Below are 6,726 nucleotides of genomic sequence, written 5' to 3'. Positions count from 1 at the left end.
GTCTGCGGCCGAGTGACGGTGCCAGGGTGTTGGAAATTCATTCCCATTTCCTGCATGGGACCTAAGCATGCACCCAAGGACACATATTTGATTTTTCAACCAGTTTATATGCACTTGAGAATGTGCATGTAGTTCAAATTCGAATTATGCACATAAAATGCCTGGAAAACCCAGTTAATGTATAAAAATGTCCAAAAGAACCTCAAAAAATTCCAAAATTGAACACAACACTCTTGTTGTTCTATGTTGACACTCGAAATTTTTTGAAAGCAATAAGAAGCAACGGATGTCGTTTTGTCCCCAAAGGTGCCATGTTCCCTACCGAAACCATCACACTTGTTGTGAGATGCTTATACCCAAACCTGCCCCAAATGGGACAAAAAATTTACCACGGCATGTTGATGACTATCTATGATAGCATGCCAAGTTTCATGAATTTCATACGAGTTTTGGACTTACTAGAATTTAAAAACTAGGTATCTCAATGTTTGCGGCCGAGTGACGGTGGTAGGATGTTTGAAATTCATTCCCATTTCTTGCATGGGACCTAAGCATGCACCCAAGGATACATATTTGATTTTTCAACCAGTTTATATGCACTTGAGAATGTGCATGTAGTTCAATTTCGAATTATGCACATAAAATGCCTGGAAAACCCAGTTAATGTATAAAAATGTCCAAATGAACCTCAAAAAATTCCAAAATTGAACACAACACTATTATTGCTCTATGTTGACACTCGAAAATTTTTGAAAGCAATAAGAGGCAACGGATATCGTTTTGTCCCCAAAGGTGCCACGTTCCCTACCAAAACCATCACGCTTGTTGTGAGAAGCTTATACCCAAACCTGCCCCAAATGGGACAAAAAAATTTACCACGGCATGTTGATGCCTATCCATGATAGCATGCCAAGTTTCATGAATTTCAGACGAGGTTTGGATTTACTAGAATTTAAAAACCAGGTATCTCAATGTTTGCGGCCGAGTGACGGTGGCAGGGTGTTTGAAATTCATTCCCATTTTTTCTTGGGACCTAAGCATGCACCCAAGGACACATATTTGATTTTTCAACCAGTTTATATGCACTTGAGAATGTGCATGTAGTTGAAATTTGAATTATGCACATAAAATGCCTGGAAAACCTAGTTAATGTATAAAAATGTCCAAACGAACCTCGAAAAATACCAAAATTGAACTCAACACTCTTGTTGTTCTATGTTGACACTCAAAAAAAATTGAAAGCAATAAGAGGCAACGGATATTGTTTCGTCCCCAAAGGTGGCACGTTCCCTACCGAAACCATCACGCTTGTTGTGAGAAGCTTATACCTAAACCTGACCTAATGGGACAAAAAAATTACCACGGTATGTTGATGCCTATTGTCGGGGGACTGATCCACGAACACCTATGGGACCGGCGGGCCGAGTCCCTTTCGGTTCGGCGGGGGCGGAGATCATGCAAAGAGCGGATCGAGGCGAAGCACGCGAGCGGTTTACCCAGGTTCGGGCCGCACGGATGCGTAAAACCCTACTCCTGCTTTGTGGTTTGTATTGATTTCTTGCTCGGGAGCGCGGAGTGCTACAGTGCACACCAGCAGCTAACGAGACCGAGCGTGAGTGTCCTCTGAACTAGCTAACTAGCTAGCTCGTTAACCAGCCAACCCCCTCTATGTTGCGCACGGGCCTCCTTTTATATGCTCAAGGGGTCACCGACAGGTGGCAACATAGACAAGGGTAAAAATGGAAAGGTGCTGCGGTAGGTACAGCTACCTGCTACAGTGTATCATACCTAACCTTGACGGCAGGGGACAAGGGCATTAAATGCCCGTCTGTGTCGCCTAAACAGTACAAAAGGGACCGCCAGGGACGCCACCGCTTGCCACGATGGCAATCTTGTCAGCGCCGCTTGCCACCGCGCACCCCTGGCTGCACAGCCTCCCGCCACGTACGCCTGGAAGGGTCCCAGAGCGACACGTTGGTGGATGTGCTGGAGCGCGGGCGCGGAGTGGTGGCTTGCCGCGGCAAGCGCCTTGCCGTGGTCGTTGTCTTGTCACGTCCGGAAGCTTGTCGCTCACTGGGCCTTGCCGGGGCGCGTGGGGCGTCGCGGCAAGTTCCTTGAGGTGCCTTGGTTGGCCTTCCCGGCAAGCTCCTCTTGCCGTGGTCTTGTCTCCTTGGCTTGGATACTTTGTTCTTGAATGGCTTCAAAGGAACCACGGAGGACCTTGGCGGTCACCCGGCAAGCCTTGCCGCAGGACGCTGCGACTGCCCGTGCACAAGTTCGGGATACTAGGGTACCCCTACTCTAGTACACCGACAGGAGCCCCCAGGCCTGGGCCATACACGGTGCCGAGCGCTGTTGGGCCAGGCCCAAAATAGGGCACGGGCACGCGCGGCCTAGGTTATGCCATATCTCTCTTTATATCCACCGCGCCCTCCCCGAACGGCACACGTTGAATGCGGCATCGTGGAAGAGATCGTGGGTGGTTTCTTTATTCGGAAATGCAAAACGTCCGCCCCCTCCCTCTTTATAAGCAGAGGAAACAGGGGCAGCTCGCCCATTTGCCAGTTGCTGCTACCAATCTCAGAAATCTCCGCCGCTCCCTCGCCTTCCCAAAGCTGAGAAAGAGAGAGCAGCGCTCCGCCCCCCATCGCCACCAGCACCACCAACGCCGTCGACCTCCTCCAGCACTTCCGCCATGGCTCCAAAAGCTGACAAGGGGAAGGGCGTGAAGTCGACCGAGGCGCAGCGGCTTGCGGCGCTGCGGAAGGAGCGGGCCGTCCCCCCCCCCCCAAGCTTGCCGCGAAGGAGCTGATGGAGAAGTTCTACCTCTTCTGGTCGACGGAGACGCGCGCGCATCCGCGTACGAAGGTACTCCCCGCCGCCGCTTGGAAGAAGGCCCCGAGCGGATACCCTTTCTTCGCCTTGTTCTTCTACTGCGAGCTCTGCCCGCCCTTCTCTGAATTCTTCTGCGACATCATGAATACCTACGGATTCCACCTCCTTGACTTCACCCCCAATGCCGTTCTGACCATGGCAGTTTTCGCACATCTCTGCGAAAACTTTGTCGGAGTCCATCCCAACGTAGCCCTCTTCCGCCACTTCTTCATACCCCGAGTAGAGAGAGGAGAGCCTCTATCCGGCGGAATCGCCTGGATCTCAAGGGCCAGCAAGAAGGAAACGTATCTGGAGGGAGAATTCCGCGGCAAGTGGGAGGAATGGAGAGCAGACTGGTGCTGGATTGAAGAGGAGAACCCGCAGCCATTCACCACCCGGCGCAAAACCCCAGTAGCACGCGGCAGCGATTGGAGTGACGTGGCCCCGGAAGACGACAGGCTGAAGATTGCTGTCACCCGGATCCTACGCCTCAGGCTTGCCGGGCTTACTGTAGGCGCTGTTGGCGCAGACTTTCTTCGCCGCTGCATCACCCCCCTGCAGGAACGGGGGAGGCCCACTTGGGAGTTCAAGAATGCGGCAGATATCATGAGGCTGCGGCCGGGCCTCAACTACAACTTTACTGTCCTGGAGCTCAACGCGATGCTGCAGGAGCTGTTCAAGTATGACCCCCAACATCCCGAGGTTTTCAGGTTGCCAGGGGGGCATCGTTCCGCTGTGCAACAATTCCTCGCTCGACCGCATCCGTGCAATGATGCCGGAGTGCGACTCGCATGGAATTATGCCAACTTGGCAGGAGCCCGCAGATGACGTTGTGCAGCAGTTCTTCGATGACTTGGTGGAAGTGCCGATCCGCTCCGACGAGAAGGATGGCCTCACCCGCGACACCACCGATGCGGAGATGGCACTCATCGCCACTAGGCTAGAAGAGGCGGCGGCGGCCGCAGCCGCGGGCGACTTTGGATTCACCGTGGAGGAGGCAGATGCAGCAGAGGCGGCAAGCCGTGCCGAGCGAGGGGAGCCCGCCGGCAAGAAGGAGCTTGCCGGGCGTGACGCCGAGCCGAGCGAGCCCGCCAGGGATACGAGCGGCTCGCTGGACATCAACTCTTCTTCCTCCTCATCTTCAGGCAGCTCGCCGCAAGCAGAGCCTCCATCCCCACCAACAAGGCGTCTCCGCAAGGCCGGTGACGTGGCAGAGCGGCAAGCGGGTCAACAGTCGCCACGCCGCGTGACACGCTCCACCGCGGCAAACACCGTTGCCGCGGGAGCGCCTCATGCTGCGACGGCAACTGGAGCGGAGTCTAGCCGGACCACCGCTTCAGTTCCTGCCGCTGCTCACGCCGCGCCGGCAGCCGGAGCGGGGTCGTCTCAGACCACCGCCACTGCTCCCGCCAAGCGGCCAAGGGAAGCTTCTCCTCCGCCTCCTCGAGCCGAGCGCGCGCCGGACTTCGACTTCTCCGCATTCAGCTCCGACGAGGAAGAAGAAGAAGAGTAAGCTTCTCTTGTTGTACTTGCGTTTCTTCAATCCTTGCTGTTTGTCTTGTTTCTCACTTGCTTTTCTCTGAATTTGTTCCTCTTTAGGACTCTGGCCCAGAGAGCAGCAAAGAGGTCCAAGGTCCCGGTGATCGTCATCGAGGCCGAACCCACCGCGACGGCGAGGGGCGCACCCGAGACAACCTTGCCGGACCTGGCAACCCTTCTCCAGAGCAGCCCCCAGCGTAAGTATATGATTTGCTTTCCGCTGTGAGGTGCGCATGGGTACTCTTTCTTTGCTGATATTTGATTGCTGATTTGTGTAGGAGCAGAGCAGCCCCACCAGGAGCCAAGGGAGGATCTCCCGACAAGGGAGAACTCTCTGGCATGGGACAGCACCAGCGCCCCCCCCGACGGCGGAGACCACGACTGTAGAACCCGGCACAGGTAATCCCTTCGCTGAAAAACTTTCCCTGGGTTCTTCTTCTCTTGATCTTCTTTTTATTGGATTTTTGCTTGACTCTTCTCCCCTTTCTCGCTGTCAGATCCATCTGCTACGGAGCCTATGGAGACCGAGGTTGCCGCCGAAGAAGCAGCCGGCGCTGGCGATCCCGCCGGCGCAGAGGCCGCCAAGGCTGCCGCAGCAGCAGCTGGCGAGGGGTCTGGCGATCGCACTGACGGCCATGAGGCCGCAGGAGCGCCAGGCGCTACACCGACCGCCGACCCGTCCGCCGCTGCCGCAGCGCCCGGCTCCGAAGAGCCCCAGCCTGGCGTCTACTTGAAGGCCAGCGACGACGTCTTCATCAACCTCCCCTGGGCGTCAAGCTCCAGGGCGCTGGTCGAGGGAGAGATCTTCGACGGGGAAGTGCTTGCCTCCACGGGACTGACGGTGGTCGACGCGCCGAGCAGCAGCAGCAACGAGCCTGAAGAGGAGCGGCTGCTGCGGAAGCTGTTGTCGCTCTACCGCGCGCGGCAAGCCAAGCTGGAATCCCGCGAGGCGCTTGCCGCGAAGGCGGGAGCAGATATTGAGAAGCGCACGGAAGAGCTCGGGGGTTTCCACCGGGAAGCTCTCCGGTCCCTGGCGGAGGAGCGGGAGCAACTCGACGAAGCGCAGAAGGCCTTCCTCCTCGAGAAAGCTGAAGTCAAAGAGCAACAGCGGCTTGCCGCTGTGAAGCTATCCGCGGAGGAGGGCGAGCTGGCGCAGCGGAAGGTCAACCTTGACACCCACGAGGAGGAGCTTGCCGCGCACGAGGAAAGACTTGGCGGAGCCCTCAGGCAAGTAGAGGACGATGCCGCTGCCGCCGAGGCCGCCAAGAAGGAGCTGGAGACGAAGGTGGCGCAGCTGGAGGCCGATCTCGCCAAGAAGGGCAAAGAGCTCAGCGCCGCCAAGGACTCCAATGCGAATCTTGAGTTGAAGCTGACCGCTTTGACCAAGACTCTGGACGGCGCCAAGAAGCAAGAGGCGGCCTTGAGGGAGGAGATCAAGGCCGACAAGGTGCTGCTAGAAAGTGTTGCCACCACCCAGAATGCCTTCAGGGAAAATGTGGAGCACTGGACGGAGAGTCTTGTGAATGCCGCCACAGACATCGACAAGGAGCTGGCGCAGCTGGGGATGGAGGATCTCGGGTATCCCTTCGACGAGAACCTCCAACCCAGCGCCAAGCTCGTCTTGTTCTTCAAGGGCGTGGCGACGGCCCTCCAGCGACTCCGGGAGAGGATCCCAAAGCAGTTGGCCGACGAGTCGCGCAAGATCTACGCGGGAGCCCTTCAGAAGGTGTTGATGAAGGTGGCCTTCCGCAACCCGGGCCTCCGCCTCACCAATGTCCTCAGGACCTTGCCACCGGATGCTGATCTGGAGGAGCTCAAGGCCCTTGTCGCACCCATTGTGGACAAGGTGAGCGGGATCAAGAGGATTGAGGGCAATCGCACAGACTAGGCCGCCCGTTTCCTCCTTTTTCTTGTCGCTGTTGATCAAGTTATGGAAACAATCTGTTAGAGCTGCGACAAGATATTTTGTAATATAACTTTATTTTGGGTAGCCATTGCAATGTTATTCCCTTTACTTGACTCCTTGCTTTGTATGTTTTTACCCTACGCTTTTAGGGAACTTGCCGGCGCAGGCACCCGTGCCGCGAGCGCTGAGTGCGGGACATCAGCAGCCTGCTGGCGGTGCCGCTGCCGACAAGAAACCTTGTCGCAACTAGTCGCAGCTCACTTAAGTTGTTGAGCGGACTCGAAACAAAGTAAGGGCGCCACTAGCTACGAGCTGGTTCCTCCGCGCACAGGTTTTCCATACAAAGCACGGTCGTTCAAGGAAGATAACTTAAAATTAAAAAGAAAATCTGACTGCTCAAACTTTGG

Source organism: Triticum dicoccoides, chromosome 7A (assembly GCF_002162155.2).
Source record: "Triticum dicoccoides isolate Atlit2015 ecotype Zavitan chromosome 7A, WEW_v2.0, whole genome shotgun sequence".
NCBI classification, from domain to species: domain Eukaryota; kingdom Viridiplantae; phylum Streptophyta; class Magnoliopsida; order Poales; family Poaceae; genus Triticum; species Triticum dicoccoides.
The sequence above is the reverse complement of the archived record's forward strand: the minus strand, read 5'-3'. Positions refer to the sequence as shown.